Here is an 18,269-nt window from a genome sequence, read left to right as displayed (position 1 = left end):
GGAGGACTTGCCATTCCCATAATCCTGATCGTGTGGCGAAGGCAGCCTTTTCCTTTGCATCATCTTCCATTTCGACTTGCCAGTAGCCGCTAGTGTGGTCCAGAGTGCTGAAAAGACGGCTACCCCCCAAAGCATCAAGGGTATCATCTATTCGGGGTAGCGGGTAGGCATCCTTGTGAGTGACCTCATTAAGCTTACGGTAGTCAACGCAGAATCGCCAGCTACCGTCCTTTTTTTGCACTAACACCACTGGGGAGCTCCAGGCACGATGTCCTTCTCGGATCAGGCCCTGTCCTTGCAATTCCTTGACTTGTTTTTCTATCTCGGCTTCCTGAGCCGTCCCATGTCGATAAGGTCGCTGTTTTAAAGGTTTTACTCCTGGCACTAGTGGAATACCATGTTTAATCACATTAGTCTTGCCTAAGTCATATTGGGAGCTACTGAATGCACTCTGATGCTCTGTTATCAGCGCCTGAACTTGGTGCTTCTCCTCGGGGCTAAACCCTTGACAACTCTCTTCTACTAGCATCGTGAGGTGTTCAGGCAGCTGGCCACGGCTGTCTGACTCTGTAGGTGCTGGTCTAGTTAGATTAGCAGCAATACACGTAGCCACTATTTTCCCCACTAGAATTCGTATTTCCCGATCTGTGTAGTTCATCAGTCTCAGGTGAACTTGTTGCTCATCCGGATCTTGAACAGTGGTGCTGACAAGCACCCCTAGCAGCGAATTTTTTTTTCTCAAACAGGTTTACATACGGTAGTAAAACTTTGGCTCCTGATTGGTTTTAGTAATTGAGTTTTAGTAACCAAAACTTACATCATTACATTAGAAATCAATAGCTATAATTAGAAAGGAACACAAAATTCTAAGTAACGTAGTAAAATTATGTTATCATTCAAAAAGTGCTGTTAAAACGTAAAAGGCGCTCACTTAAAACTTATCAATTTAAGCCATTTTGAATAAAATTTTGGAATTTTGTGTTCTTCTCTAATGATAACTATTGACTTTTAATGTAATGATGTAGGTTTTGATTACTAAAACTCAATTAATAAAACTAATCAAGAGCCAAAAATTTACTGCCGTATGTAAACCTGTTTGGGAAAATTTTTTTCGCCTCGTGGTACCCTATCGGCTGATTCAATGCAAGCAGTCCCTTGAACCTACTTAGTGCTAAGCCGTGCCATGCTAAACTTCTCTGTGCGGGGAGGCAACACTGTGTCCTGGCGGACCTGAACATTCACCTTCAATAGGTTTCTCTGGCTGTCACAGCACCTGACCACTGAATCTCTGATCTTCAACTGAGCATTTTGAAAATCTAAAACGCACTGATGGTTCTCGAAGAAGTCCAATCCAAGCAGAATAGCATTGTCGATACCCGCAATGACAAACTGGTGACTTATCTTCTGAGTTCCCAACTGAAACTGTATATAGCTTAAGCCCTGCAGTTGAATCTCGGTACCATCTGCCAAAATACCTTGCATGAGTACCGGTTGGAGTTTGGTGCAGCTCTGAGCCGAAAGTTTCTGAAACTCTCTAAGTGGAAAAGCGGACTGGGTGCACCCGCTGTCCAACAGCATAACATTCTTTCCCTGATCTATAGTGACAGGCACATAATAAGCAGTTGTCATATGGTCACCATGTAATTGGCATTTGCCCAGGTTTAAAGGTATCTGTTCAAAGGGTCCTGGGCCTATGACCCCTGGACCTAGTTTCGCTCCGTTGAAGCCTTGTTTGAGCCTTTAGTAGGACAATTCCGAGCAATATGACTAATCAGCTGACAAGCTTAGCACTTTCTATTATCAGGCTCTGAATGGTTATTAGGGAGCCCACGTTGCTGCCTTTGTTTTACCAACATTTTCAGCATCTGCTTTTGCCCTTCAGCAATTTGCTTCTGTCCTTCTGCAAGTTGCTGCATTAGGATTTGCATGCTGGCCTGTGTACCCTGCATCATGGCCATCATTTTGTCAGAAAGGTTTGACGATGACTCAGTCACATCCAGTTGATTCATCTTTCGCTCAACGCTTGGATTAGCTTCATGAATCCTACGGACAGCCTCTTCCAAACTATGAGGTGGTTGTGCTTTAAACAGCCAAGCTGCTTGAGAGCTTGGAGGTATCATAGCAATTAACTCCCTCATGGCATGTCGGTCCACCGACTCACGTTCCACTTCGGGGAATGCCTTGCGAGTTTACAAAGTTTGTTTGAGAAAGAAAATACATTGTCCTCCGGCCTCAGTCGCAGCGTTTTAAGCACAGCCATTGCGTTTTCCATGCTAATAGAGTGGTTAGCCCTAGTTTGTCTCTCAACTCTAGGTAGTTACCACCATGTAAATTTATACCGGCTGAGCCCATCACTGACAGTCGGAGACGGATAGCCGTTTCTCCAACAGACCACCCATTATGCCTGGGTATGTTCTCAAATAGCTTCAGAAAATCTTCCACATCAGTAGAACCATCAAAAAAAAGTGGAGCAGTTGCAAGTGCATGCCTGGTACGCACTAATTCAGTCATGCTTCTGACTTCATTCATCATATGCCTCATGTCATCATTTTGAGGGCGCATAGCTAGGCACCGTATGGCTACATCCTCCTGAGCAGCCATCCCAGCCTCTGCATCATTCAAGTTTGTCGCATAGGGTGCTACAGGTGTGCTATCCTTCATGTTCGTTCTGATTTTGGACCAAAATATCCCACCGCTGCCACCGGTGAAGAAAACTCGCAAGAGTGGTGTGGAAACCAGTCTTATTTTTATTTGTTGCGCTGTAACCAACGTTGCCGCCAATACAACCTGCTGAACCTAACAGGAGGGAGCTGAAACCAACTCACTTGTGCTCTGCTGAACCGAACAGAGTGCGCTGAACCCAACGCTGCCAACTGTACAACCTGCCGAAACCAACAGGATGGAGCTGCACCCAACTCACTTGTGTTTTGCTGAAACCAACAGAGTGTGCTGAACACAACGCTGCTGACTGTATAACCTGCCGAAACCAACAGGAGGGAGCTGAACCCAACTCGCCTGTGTTCTGCTGAAACCAACAGAGTGCGCTGAAACCAACGCTACAACCTGCCGAACTCAACAGGAGGGAGCTGAACCCAACTCGCTTGTATTCTGCTGAAACCAACAGAGTACGCTGAAACCAACGCTACAACCTGCCGAAACCAACAGGAGGGAGCTGAAACCAACTCACTTGTGCTCTACTGAACCCAACAGAATGCGCTGAACCCAACACTGCCGACTGTACAACCTGCCGAAACCAACAGGAGGGAGCTGAAACCAACTTGCTTGTGTTTTGCTGAAACCAATAGAGTGCACTGAAACCATTGCTGCCAACGCTACAACCTGCCGAACCCAACAGGAGGGAACACAACTCTTGAAAGGATATTAATTATTTAATTATCCAATTTGTTTGTAGTAACTTTGTGTGAGCTTGCTAGTGATGATGATGATAAGTGATATATTTCCAATAACAACGACTTTATTATGATAATACCAATCATGCGGCTATTTTAAGAGCCAAACACAAACTGCCCTGCCTAAAAATTAGTGGCAGTATTTATATTACATAAGCGATTGGCCTAGAGATTGACGGTTATCAATCAAACTGACCAATCATATAGTCTTGCTGACTGCCGAGTTTCTAAGAATTTTCACATGCAGAACAATAAAAAATTAATTATTGCTAGACATTGAGCCATGGCAGCGTAACAATCTAAATCCTAGCAAAAAGCCCAGAAAATTCTACATATACTGGGTAGCGAACAGTAATTGAAAAAAAACAATAAGACATATTTCGATAACGAAAAAAGCTAATTACAAAATCTTATCTCGAGAAGACGTAGAACAAAAATGGAAACAATATTGTTTAAGTAATCTTAAACCACTAACGATTAATTATAACAGAAACTTGGAATATTTTGACATGTAACCATGAACATAAAAAATGTCTTCCAATGAGTGAACGGTAAGAAATAAATTACAGAAGATTGTTCACTGCGTAAAAATCTTAATACATGGCATCTGATATCTTTTCTAGGTCAACCACTGTCCCAGAAGTCCTTTCTTTATATATATCGCTTAAGTCACCTTTTCCTTTTATCGGTCTATTATGCTTTTCTGCGCCGGGTGTCCGAAGCGCCTTGATGAGCCTGACGTCCATGGGACTGATAGCATCCAAATAAGACAATTCTTCGGAGTTATTCCCCCACGATTTTTCTCATGGCCATCACTCCTTTCATAGAGTTTGTTCTTGTGCATTAATGTCGACGAGTCTTCCTCGGATGCTATGTAGCCATTCGTTAATGGCGGATTACTAATTTTTATAACAAACCGTAGAGATGGTTTAATCAGTTCAAGAGATATTAATAGCCATAGTGGTGGTTTAATCAGGTCAAAGGTTATAAATAATTATGGTGCCGGTTTAATCAGGTCAAAGGTTATAAATAATTATGGTGCCGGTTTAATCAGGTCAAAGGTTATAAATAACTATGGTGACAGTTTAATCAGGTCAAAGATTATAAATAACTATGGTGACAGTTTAATCAGGTCAAAGGTTATAAATAACTATGGTGACGGTTTAATCAGGTCAAAGGTTATTAATAACTATGGTGACGGTTTAATCAGGTAAAAGGTTATTAATAATTATGGTGCCGGTTTAATCAGGTCGCAAAGGGTATATACAACCAACCTCTTTCTCTCTCTCATGCTTCATCTTAAACGCAGTCATTGTCCCTTGCCAATATCTTATCGACTTTGTTACTCCAGTATTGCTTAGACTGACGCTTTTTTCCGCCGCTGTCTTCTCTAAAACAAAAAAGAACATAATGGAACTGTCACGACGCTTAGATCTACAGTCATGAATGCAAAATTACTTAAACGAGCTTACAAATGGCTTGGTCTTTTGTCTTCTTTAAACCTACGCAAGGTTCGGAATGTATATATGTAATAGTTCATGTAAAATTGTCAGTTTGCATGAATTCAGTAGTTGTGATATCATCAAACTAGACATGGTGTGAAAATAAATTTCAACTCTTAATGCTAGCTTGTGGCTGAGGCCCATTAACTGACGGTAAGGCTGTGCAAATGGAAGTATCGAAATAGCATCAGCTTGATTTGATGTGGTCATAGACTTCAAAAAATAATTGTTAATAGCAAGACAGCACCATGAAGATATGGTAATAAAATGTATTGGGGCTGCCAATCTTGATAATTCAGTCACACAAATTGACATAGCTTAACAGTCCACAAGACCAAGCAATCACATGACCTAACAGTCACATGATTAACCGATCACATGACTTAACCGTCATATGACCAAACGATCACAGAACTTAACAATCACATGACACAACAGCACATGGCCTAGCAATCACATGACCTAACAGTCACATGACCTAGCAATCACATGACCTAACAGTCATGTGACCTAGCAATCACATGACCTAATAATCACATGATCTAGTATCATATGACCCAACAGTCACATGACCTAGGAATCACATTACCTAATAGTCACATGCTCTAGCATCACATGATCTATATGCCTTTGGTAAGCAAATTTTTAGCAACTCACTGATTTTTTAACTTTTCTGTTATCTTCTTTAGCCGACTCCTGTGCCTTTTAGCAAGACCAGCCGCACTGGATCTGGCACCAGCTCCTGATCTACAAAAAATATTCCATTCATAAAGATGTGAAGAAAATTTTGTTAATCTGATGATGAGTGATATAAAGGCAAAGACTTATCTGTTTTACTCAGTCAAACTCCGTACCACTCTGTATTCTGGCACTAAATTGTCAGGCGGGAACGAGTTTGAAAACTTGGCCAAAACAAGGCTGTTTAGCTTATGTTTTTATCCAATATTTCAACCTAATACCAATACCTATTCAATATACCAACCAAATTTCGGTCCAAAGACCAAGTACAGACTAAACATAATAGTGATATTATTACATTAATTAGGGACTATTAGCACTTTTTACAGACATCTTTGTCAAACTCGACTATAATGTGAAAATATGTAATATGTACATGCTACTCACCCCACATTTTTTGTAATAAACTAACTCAACCTGAAAATATTCGCATTAAAAAGAAACACTCTCAATATTGCTAAAGCAGTCTGACTTTACTTTGTTGGGTGCAAATCTTTTTCGCTGACCCCTGGCTTCCTGTTATAATAAACGTCTTCATCATCCTCAACAATAACACCGCTTGCTTCAGCTACCTTTTGAAACCTAGATGAAGACATTGCTTGTGCTGATGTTGAACCCAAACCTGAACAAAATGATATATTTTAGATGTTCAACTGTCACAATAAAAGAGTTAGAATTAAAGGAGGGCATACAGCGTGTTGGGAGCCATGACCAAAGCTGGAAACAACAACCTACAACCAACAGCTTAGAGGTGTAACTGTAGGCTGTTTTCAAGGTAAGAGGAAGGCATTCATGCTAGTTACTTGGGAAGGCATGGGTCTGCAGACAAGTCAACGTTTATATTGAATGCACAGAACATTTTCACCAACTCAGCAAAAAGCATCTTTACGGGTATATAGTCAAACATGGAAAATTTATCCATTTAGGCCTAAATATTTGCCTTAAATGCAGAAATTGTCACATGCTAGAACAAATATTATTTAAAGAATACTTTACATTTTGTTTAATTTATTACAAATTAATATAGATATATTTATTATATATAATATACATATTGAAATTTATCATACTTAGAACTAAAATCACAGTGCTCAACCTAGAATGGAGCACTGTGATGAGCACAGTTGATATGTACAGCCTGATGATTGCGTAAGCAAGAAACGGACAGTAGCTGACAAAAGATAAGTACACTATCTAATTCTCTACCTAAATTTATATTTATATATATACTAGTTGAATATCCGGTGTTGCCTGAGTATATATATATATAATAATAAAAGAAATTGATTCCTCACCCCGGTTAACCCGTATGGGTGGTAGTTTCTGCTCTAACTCGGGTCTCCTACCAGAGACCTGGGAGTTTGAGCACTCGCCTCAAGATCTTAGCTGTTCCCAGTAGCACACTTTTCTGCAACTCACATGAGTTGATTGCTGTTGGTATTTCAGCAAGCCACATTTTATGCGCCGGTGTTATTGCGCCCAGTGCCCCAATGACTACTGGGATTACAGTTGTTCTTACATCCCAGCATTTTTCAATCTCTTCTCCAAGAGGGAAATATTTCTCTACCTTTTTTTTTCTTTGCTGTCTATATTGTAGTCATTGGGTACTGCTATATCTATTATAGTAGCTCTCTTGTTTTCCTTGTCCACCACCACTATATCTGGTTGGTTTCCTAGGACATGCTTGTCAGTCTGGATGTAGAAGTCCCAGAGGATCATAGCGCGATCATTTTCATTGACCTTACCAAGAGTTTCCCACCAGTGTTGTGGTTTATTAAGGCCATACTCGTCACATAGACTTCTATACACAACACCTGTGACATGATTATGCCACTCAGTGTATGCATTTTCTGCTAGCTGCTTGCATCCACTGATGATGTGTTGGATGGCCTCAGGTGCATCTTTGCACAGTCTGCATCTAGGATTGTCTCTAGTGTGATAGATTTTTGTTTGGAGTTGCCTTGTTGGGAGCACTTGCTCCTGGGCTGCCATGATTAGCGACTCTGTATTGGCCGTTAGGTTTCCTTTGTTCAGCCACATATATGTCTGGTGAAGATCGCCAACCTTAGATATTTGTCGGTGGTAAGCACCATGAAGAGGTTTCGTGTGCCAGTCAATTTCCTCATCATCAGGGCGAAGGTCCATTGTAAGAGCAGCCGATTGAAATTCAGCTAGCAACTTATTTGAAGTGGCCATGGAGGCTGCATAGGCTTTGATGCTTTGCTCTTCCTCCTTCACTGTCTGCTGTACACTTTTGAGTCCCCTACCGCCATCTTTCCTTTCGAGATACAATCTAGTAGTATCAGATTTTGGGTGGAGTGCTCCATGCATGGTCAGCAGTTTACGAGTTGCTATATCTGTCTCCTTGATGGCTTCCTCAGTCCACTTTATTATGCCTGCTGGATATCTTATTACTGGCAGTGCGTAGGTATTTATTGCCATGACTTGGTTCTTGGCATTGAGCTGGCTCCGTAGGACCTGCCGAAGGCGTTTCTTGTATTCAGCAATAGCTTTGTGACGTACCTCGGCTTCGTGGTTGATGTTGCTTTGCATAATCCCCAAGTACTTGTACCCTTCTTTTATATTTTTGATGGTACCATTTGGCATTCTTAGGCCATCTGTGAGCATAGAATGGTTTTTCTTAAGAATTAGCCTTCCACATTTCTCAATACTGAAGGTCATTCTGATGTCCTTGCTGTATACCTGAGTGAGGTGTATTAGCGAATCAATGTCCCTTTCTTTGTTAGCGTACAGCTTGATGTCATTCATGTAGAAGAGGTGGTTTATCTTGGTGCCACTTTTAAACTGGTACCCCTAGTGAGTCTTTTCCAGCATATTGCTTAGAGGGTTTAGGCATATGCAGAAGAGCAGCGGTGATAAGGAGTCACCTTGATAGATGCCTCGCTTAATTTTTACACTCGCCAGCTTTTTGCCATTAGCCTCTAGTTTCGTCTTCCATTTGGTCATTGACATCTTGATGAATGCCACAAGAGCAGGGTGAACATTGTACATACTGAGACACTCAAGTATCCAACTATAAGGAATTGAGTCATAGGTCTTTTTGTAGTCGATCCAAGCCATGGCAAGATTGGTATGCCTTCTCCTGCTCTCTTGACAGACCGTCCGATCCACCAGTAGCTGATGTTTGGCTCCTCGGGTGTTGCGCCCAATTCCTTTCTGAGCACTGGTCATATAGTGACTCATGTGCTCTTCCTGTTTGTCTGCAACTATTCCTGAGAACAGTTTTCAGGTGGTGGGCAAGCACGTTATTGGTCGATAGTTCTTGGGAATCGGCCCCTGCTTTGGATCTTTTATCAGAAGTACAGTTCGTCTTTTGGTCAGCCATTCCAGATGGTCGCCTTCTTCTATTAGGCATTCCATCTGCTTAGCCATTCTAGTGTGAAGTGATGTCAATTTCTTCAACCAGAAGGCTTGAATCATGTCATGGCCAGGTGCTGCCCAGTTCTTCATACGCTGCACTCTGCACTTGATGTCCACTTCGCTGATGGTGAGTCCTTGCTGAGCCACAGTGTGTTGGTGGCTCTCTTTAAGCCTCTTCAGCCAATTTGCAGTGGTGTTATGAGTAGTCTCTTTCTCCCAGATTTCCTTCCAGAACTTTTAAGTGCTAGATCGGGGAGGCTCAGACATTGGCCTCTGCAGTTCACCTTTGAACTGGGAATACACTCTAGATGGATTATTGATGAACAGTTTGTTCATTCTTGTGTTATCCCGCTCTTTGGTGTACTGCTTCAGTCGTGCCGAGAGTGCTACTAGCTGCTGTTTGGCAGATTCTAGAGCTTCTATTGTGGCTTCCTTTTTTGGACGCTCCAAACTGTGGTTAGATTTTTCACTGAGCCTACTAACTTTCTTGCGCAAGTCCTTGATCTTATTTTGTAGCCTCAGCTGCCAAGATGGAATGGCTTGAAGCCTTGTTGACAGTGGCTTAATACCCATCTCCTCCAAGAGATCGGTTGCCGTGCTCTAGATTAAGGCATTAGTCTCACTGATCGATTTAGTTGAGATCGACTCCAGTGCCAAGTTAATGTCTTCTTGGCACTGGAGTCAATCTCAAATAAATATATACATATATATATATATATATATATATATATATATATATTTATTTGAGATTGACTCCAGTGCCAAGAAGACATTAACTTGGCACTGGAGTCGATCTCAACTAAATCGATCAGTGAGACTAATGCCTTAATCTAGAGCACGGCAACCGTTCTCTTGGAGGAGATGGGTATTAAGCCACTGTCAACAAGGCTTCAAGCCATTCCATCTATATTTATTTTATATACAGTATATACACACATATATATATATATATATATGTGTGTATATACTGTATATAAAATAAATATACACATATAGCTTGCAATAAGCTATAGTTTTTATAAATGAACAAACACTTTTATCTGGAAACATGTGTTTCATGTAGCAACACTCAAATAGACCACCCTCCAATGGAGAACAACTTGCGTATCCAGGTATGCCAATTTAGCAGTATGGTCTGTGCCTTCCACAGCAACAAAATAACTCAATAACTGTAGTTAGCTATGCAAAAAGGCAGCTGTAGCAGATTAATCGCCAGTCTCAGCTGTTTTAACATGCATACAAACTGGTATAAATCCTGCCCTGGTCGCTACTGATGTCTGCTGCAGTTGTCACTAGTGGTTACTAGCTGTCACTAGTCTTTATACTAGCTGTCATGAGTATCTAAACTAACTGTCTATACTAACTGTCTATACAAACTATACTAGCTGTCATTAGTGTCTAAACTAGTTTTTATTAGTGTCTATACCAGCTGTCGCTAGCGCTTGCCATAGTTGTATCTATGCTATTGCTATTCTAATTGTTCCATTATGATTCTTACCTTTGTTCATACTTGTGAATGTGATATAAGTGTTGTGTAGGTCGTTGATAACGACGCACTTTGCTTCAATAAAACCTGCAATTCAATGAACTTTTAAATTCTCTTCATGCAGTCTAAATATGAGTTTAAACAAGGGAATGTGTATTCGGTTTCTCTAAACATAGAAGGATGGCGGATGACAAAATTGTTTAGTCTATTTTATTCCTTAGTAAGTTGAATACTCATTCCGCAGTTCACTATCATAGTGATGCTCGTATTGAGCAATGTACATGACTCGCGTGTACATGTCACGTGTACACACATACAGATGTGTATACGAGCTAATTTCTATGCTAGGATAATGAGAACGTGTAAGCTGACAAGAACTAGCTCAAGAAATTAGATGAAAAGGTTAATAGAAATACTTGTAAATAGCATGAGATCCCCCACACTTTCTGACTTTATTACGCCCTCCCAAGCCTCTCCAATCTCCGAAAGATGAAGTTCAGCTACATCGCGCAGGTCAGCTATGATAGGATCAGATGTGTCTGTCATTTCTCCTACGGTCTCTATGGCCAACTGAACAATTGTTTTAGCATTCTACATGTAAACAGATGGGAGGAATAAATAAATAAATATACACAAATCGCTGCGAATTAGATGATTGCTAGCAAACTAAGTTACTGTATTTATATAGACCCTAGCTTTGGTCTTGCTATACGAGATCAGCAGATGTGTATCAAAAACAAGCAGTCTATTGGATTCACTCACAAACTTTGCACTATCAAACTCTACTACTAGCTGCTAAGAACTAGCTACCAGCATGCTCTACGAGTAACTGATAGGTACTAGCTACTAGCATGCTCTACTAGTAACTGATAGGTACTAGCTACTAGCATGCTCTACTAGTAACTGATAGGTACTAGCTACTAGCATGCTCTACTAGTAACTGATAGGTACTAGCTACTAGCATGCTCTACTAGTAACTGATGGGTACTAGCTGCTAGCATGCTCTACTAGTAACTGATAGGTACTAGCTGCTAGCATGCTCTACTAGTAACTGATAGGTACTAGCTACTAGCATGCTTTACTAGTAACTGATAGGTACTAGCTACTAGCATGCTCTACTAGTAACTGATAGGTACTAGCTACTAGCATGCTCTACTAGTAACTGATAGGTACTAGCTACTAGCATGCTCTACTAGTAACTGATAGGTACTAGCTGCTAGCATGCTCTACTAGTAACTGATAGGTACTAGCTACTAGCATGCTCTACTAGTAACTGATGGGTACTAGCTGCTAGCATGCTCTACTAGTAACTGATAGGTACTAGCTGCTAGCATGCTCTACTAGTAACTGATAGGTACTAGCTACTAGCATGCTCTACTAGTAACTGATGGGTACTAGCTACTAGCATGCTCTACTAGTAACTGATAGGTACTAGCTACTAGCATGCTCTACTAGTAGCTGATAGGTACTAGCTACTAGCATGCTCTACTAGTAACTGATAGGTACTAGCTACTAGCATGCTCTACTAGTAGCTGATAGGTACTAGCTACTAGCATGCTCTACTAGTAACTGATGGGTACTAGCTACTAGCATGCTCTACTAGTAACTGATAGGTACTAGCTACTAGCATGCTCTACTAGTAGCTGATAGGTACTAGCTACTAGCATGCTCTACTAGTAACTGATAGGTACTAGCTGCTAGCATGCTCTACTAGTAACTGATAGGTACTAGCTACTAGCATGCTCTACTAGTAACTGATGGGTACTAGCTGCTAGCATGCTCTACTAGTAACTGATGGGTACTAGCTACTAGCATGCTCTACTAGTAGCTGATAGGTACTAGCTACTAGCATGCTCTACTAGTAACTGATGGGTACTAGCTACTAGCATGCTCTACTAGTAACTGATAGGTACTAGCTACTAGCATGCTCTACTAGTAGCTGATAGGTACTAGCTACTAGCATGCTCTACTAGTAGCTGATAGGTACTAGCTACTAGCATGCTCTACTAGTAACTGATGGGTACTAGCTACTAGCATGCTCTACTAGTAACTGATAGGTACTAGCTACTAGCATGCTCTACTAGTAGCTGATAGGTACTAGCTACTAGCATGCTCTACTAGTAACTGATGGGTACTAGCTGCTAGCATGCTCTACTAGTAACTGATAGGTACTAGCTACTAGCATGCTCTACTAGTAACTGATAGGTACTAGCTACTAGCATGCTCTACTAGTAGCTGATAGGTACTAGCTACTAGCATGCTCTACTAGTAACTGATAGGTACTAGCTACTAGCATGCTCTACTAGTAACTGATAGGTACTAGCTACTAGCATGCTCTACTAGTAACTGATAGGTACTAGCTGCTAGCATGCTCTACTAGTAACTGATAGGTACTAGCTGCTAGCATGCTCTACTAGTAACTGATAGGTACTAGCTACTAGCATGCTCTACTAGTAACTGATAGGTACTAGCTACTAGCATGCTCTACTAGTAACTGATAGGTACTAGCTACTAGCATGCTCTACTAGTAACTGATAGGTACTAGCTACTAGCATGCTCTACTAGTAACTGATAGGTACTAGCTACTAGCATGCTCTACTAGTAGCTGATAGGTACTAGCTACTAGCATGCTCTACTAGTAACTGATAGGTACTAGCTACTAGCATGCTTTAGTACCAACTTATAGATACTAGCTACTAGCATGCTCTAGCCTCTAGTACTAAGTACTTGATACTAGCTACAATACTTTTCAATGCAGTTATCTCCCATTTCTTGAGATGTGGAGTTATCATCTATTTACTGAGACGTGCGTCACGAAACCCCACAATACCTCAGCTCCAACCATTTACAATCAGAATGATTTAGTCAAATGTCAAAAATTACAGTTTTCATGTCAAAAACATTAGTATCTATAAATGTCAATGCAGTGTACAATGAGTCATTACAATGAATTGAAAGCATAAGTCAGCGCAATTTAAAATAATTCTTAATAAACGCTTGACAGAAGAGGTCAATGAAATGTACCAAAATTAATTATAATGAATTGAAAGGAAACATCAATGCTGCCGGCACTGCTTTTGTAAACTTTAGTAGATACCTGTAAAAGTAGAACAAAAGTGTTAGGCTCTGGAGATTCTAACTCCTGAACAACTTCAGATGACTCGCTGCTTTTTTTCTTTGAAGGGTTATTCTGAAGTAACTCCGTCGAAAGATTTTCATAACTCGCTGTTTGAGGCGGTGACAGTACCCCACACTTTTCATTGTCATCAATAGGCAATGGCTACAATTAACACGAATTCTTCATTTTAACTTTTACGTTTATCTTTCCAAAGTAAAAATTTGTCCAACTGTGCCTATCAACTGTGCCTGTCCAACGTAGCCTATAATTGGCTTAAAAAACATTTAAACACTCATTGGGGCTCAAAGATTAATTATAATTGTTATGTTTAGTTTATTAGAAGTTTACTAAAAGTGTTTTACTATTTAGTTTAGAAAATGATGCCTACTGACAATGCATCCCAAATAAAAAGTTGATCTTCATAAAAAAGCATTGCGGCCAGAGGTCAGAGGTCACCACATACATGTATATAACGTTGAGTAGAAGCGTTGAAGGGCTGACATAAACCAACAAAATATACTTAACATTAAGTGGAAGTACAGATGGTCTGACATACACCAACAATCTATATGAATCTCAAAGTTTGTGTGTATGTCCTTGGGCGTATCAGGCTATAGCTGTTAAAATCTTGGAATTAGAATCTCCCACTCGGCTAGATTGGAACTCACGAAGATTGCAACCGCAGCATTGTGATCCAATTGTCTAACCACGAGTCTGCGAAAGTTCGTTTGATTCATTGCTTTCACTATATACTTTATACACCCTTTTCCCAATTTCACCGTATAGTGATATAGACCAATACATACATAACATACGCATACACAACATTATCATCTTTGTCGCTGAGGGTCATACCAATTACCAAGTATAAGTAAACTGATTTGAAAATAGTGCCCTAACTTTTCTGCAGCCAAAATATGTAATTCCATTTAAACAATTTAAATCAATTGGCGCTTTTCCTGTAATTGAAATATTCAGTCACTTTTATATTTTTATTTCAGTTACTTGTATAACATTTTAATGTATTAATTATAAAAAACTATGCATTATTACACCAACTTCATATATTTTCATATATACTGTGGAGGGAACCTGCCGATCCTGTGATCAGACCACCGGCTCGGCTTGAATCAGCTCGACTCGGCACCCACTCTGAAGTCGAATCAGAGGAGGGCGGAGTCTATGCAGCCTTGATAGTACTTACAGCCCAGCCAAAACAAGGAGAAGGCTGAGACCGTTTGCGCCTATTTGTGTTCACATGTACCCACATATAACAAGTGAAGCAAATATACAATCTAATACTTAAACCTACTGCTTTGTTTCTTAGAGTTCAGGCTAGTAAAGAAGACCAGCCGGCATCCTTTACAATAATGACTCTCGCGCATTTCTAGTTGGAAACTGTATGTGAACAAGGGTGGGGTTCAAGGAATGCCTCAATGTTAATATCTAGTGATTCTGGTGGAGGTCACAAGGACTTGTGTGGAAGTGTATTATGAACCAATCTAGCATTATTATAGCAGCGAAATTGCACTAATTAAATTCATACTGAGTTCGGCCTGAGAGTTTTCACGATTGTCTGTGTTTGACCACTCGTGGCACCCATTTACTGTTTTCTCAGACTACACTATTTGTTTTGGTTTGTTTCATTTGTATCGATCATAAACAATATGAAATTAGTAATAATAAACAAAAGACAATTACATATATAAATATATTATCAATCATTAGCCGTGAAAGTAGTGATGCATCTCCAATGCATTATAGCACAGCTATTCAAAATGCTGGACCCGAGAGTCAGCAAATGAGCGAGCAAGCCTCAGAATGGACTATTCCAGACTATCCCCTAGACACTGTTTCAGTGCCACTTTAAATTCAGCAATACATCTTATCTCCCTGAGATAAACAGGAAGACTGGCACAGGCCTCGGACATCTGGTATGAGACCACAAGATAACATAGTGGCAGGCTTAAGTAACTTGGGTAATTTACAACCCTTTTCGGGTGAACTTCTTTGCGACAAATAGAAAAACATATTCAGTGATCTGCCCCTTCTCCAATCGATTCCCGTTACTTACAACTCATGATATGTATTCTCAGCAGAAGAAAAGCGCATTAACTAAAAGGAAAGAACTCACTATTTTTGATATCTTTTTCTTTCTTACTCTCCTTTTCGAAGATGTGGTGTTCAACTCTATTGTTACTTCTGTCTTGCTGAAGGCGCATTTACTACAATATATGAAATCTCCTAGATGAATGCATGTTGTTGCACGGGTAATAAAACCAGCTTATAAACTGGCAGGTAATATAGTTGCCATTGGCTAAGTTGACTAATTAGCTAATGGCACAATTAGCAACTTGGTTAGTTTGAGTAACTTAAGCTAGTAACTTGAGCTCACTTACATTGTTAAACTTATTATATAAAAGCTGTGAGGGTCGGAAGGGTCGGGAGCAGCAAAGCTATTGCTGAACTTACTATAATAAGAGCCGTGATGGCTGTGCGCGGTGACGTCAGGTTGTGTGGCGTTTTGGGTCACACAATGTCAATTATCCGTATTTTAACTGATGTAATGACTATGTGCATACTTAACCCATTGTATCTCAAGTAGCCCATGTGGCTCAATAGATTAGCTAGCCAGTTTGCAGGCCCAAAGGTTCAAAGTCCAAAACCAGTGCAAAGGGGATTTTTCATTCCGAAAACTTTATCTCTATAACTGCACAGACAAACGACAGACAAACAGATAGACAAGACAAACAGACAGACAACAGATAGATAAACACTGAGATTTATATATTTAGACTAGATTAATGTCGGGTTATCCGGGTAATAAAAAACTGCCCAGAATACTTTATTGGACCTATAATTACAGTTACCATTCGATCTTTCAAACTTGATATCATGAGAAAAGTGTTTTGTGAAAGTGAAATGAATTAAGAGAAAAAATAGAACAGCTGTAAAGGTGTTTAAATATAAATGTGAAATAATTAGCAAGTAATGGCTAAATAAAATCTGTTTTGCTACAATCACAATGAAAATTTATTTGGTATACAATTATTTGATTTTAATTTGTTTCAATGTTGGTATCATAAATTGAAAATGTCGTATAGAGTGGTATAGAAAGCTATAATAATTATCTAATGCCACACCTTGGTGAAAGTCATCAAAATTTTATGTAGGTATTGTGCATATTTAGAATGAGGAACAAAATACATATTAACCATGTAACTATAGTTACCTACAGTATCTTTGGTGTATTTAGTGGTTATGATCTGCAAAAAAAATGTAAGATTACAATATGCTACATGCAGTACGTATGGTGGGTATTCATTTAACTTAAATACATTTAGTTCACTAAACAAACACCTCTTAAAACTAAGTTTTAGCATGTTTTTTACTGAACTTCAACTTTGTCATAGGCTAAAATTTTATTAATTTTTCTGTTTCCGTTTTTTTTACTATAACTTATAACGAATAATGCTGAAGTGAGATAGAGGACAAGCGAGCATCGTATCTCTTTCAGGCATTGCGGGAGGGATTTCGGCGGATAACCTATCAGCACTTTCAGTAATAATCAGGCATAATCAGCACCCGGAGTGCCAATTTTTAATTTTGAGAAAAACTTTTGTTGATATCGTATGGCAGAAAAAATCGAAAAAAATTTTGTCTTCGCATGGCGAGGACGAAAAGGTATCTTGTTCCATATTGTAAGGTAAAAAAGTCTTATAACACGGGCATCATAACCCGAGGGCAAATTGTATTTATTAATAATTTGGGTTTGCTATCGAGAAAAGGATATACAGTACTGTATACGGCAAGAGCGATGAGTGTGATAAGAATGGCTTAGCCTTGTGGTTACCTCCTTTTGTTAGTAGACTTACCATCCCAATATCCCGAGTTCAAATCTAATACGAAGGTGCTTTTTTGATGCTAAAACTTTATCGTGATAATCGGACATACGAACTACAGATGACAAACATTGCAATTTATATATATATAGACTAGGCGAATTCTCAGCGTTACACGGCTCATAGAATAATTACCTAATGAATTTCAGTAACTTACCTAGAAAGCTAGACCTTTACTAAAATATTTACTAAAACAGTACTCGCGTTTTGGGCCAGCTTAACAAGCGTTACACATAGTGGTCAACAGTGCCAGTTAGTAACCCCAAGCAAGTGCTTTATGCGTGAGTATTTTAGCCACTGTAATGACTTTTTGCCCAAAGAATCTATTGTATTCCATGTAGTAGCTTAAAGGTCAAGTTCGTCACCTCTAGATCTGGTGATCTCAAGATCAAATGCAGCGTTGTGTGGATTTTTCATTGTTAGTTTTAATTGCTGGAACTGAACAAAAGGTTTAACAACAAAAGAAACACTGAGATTTATATATAGTTTAAAGGTTAACATGACGAGCAACCCTTGATTTATATAGGTATATAACCTAACTACACATGTGAGTATAGACAGGCTAGGTCAAGGGCATCTTCTGGCAGCACCATTCAGATGCACTCTCCTATCATGGCATCTTACATAAAACTAGGATTATATCACCTAAAAAATTTCCACTCAGTTTGCTATGGTAGGACAACTCTTTTGGGGTGAAGAGTTCTCTTCCCTTGCTGTTCAACTTGACCTACT

The sequence above is a fragment of the Watersipora subatra genome, chromosome 7 (genome assembly GCF_963576615.1).
Source record: "Watersipora subatra chromosome 7, tzWatSuba1.1, whole genome shotgun sequence".
Taxonomy (NCBI): Eukaryota; Metazoa; Bryozoa; class Gymnolaemata; order Cheilostomatida; family Watersiporidae; genus Watersipora; species Watersipora subatra.
Note: the sequence above shows the minus strand (reverse complement) of the source record.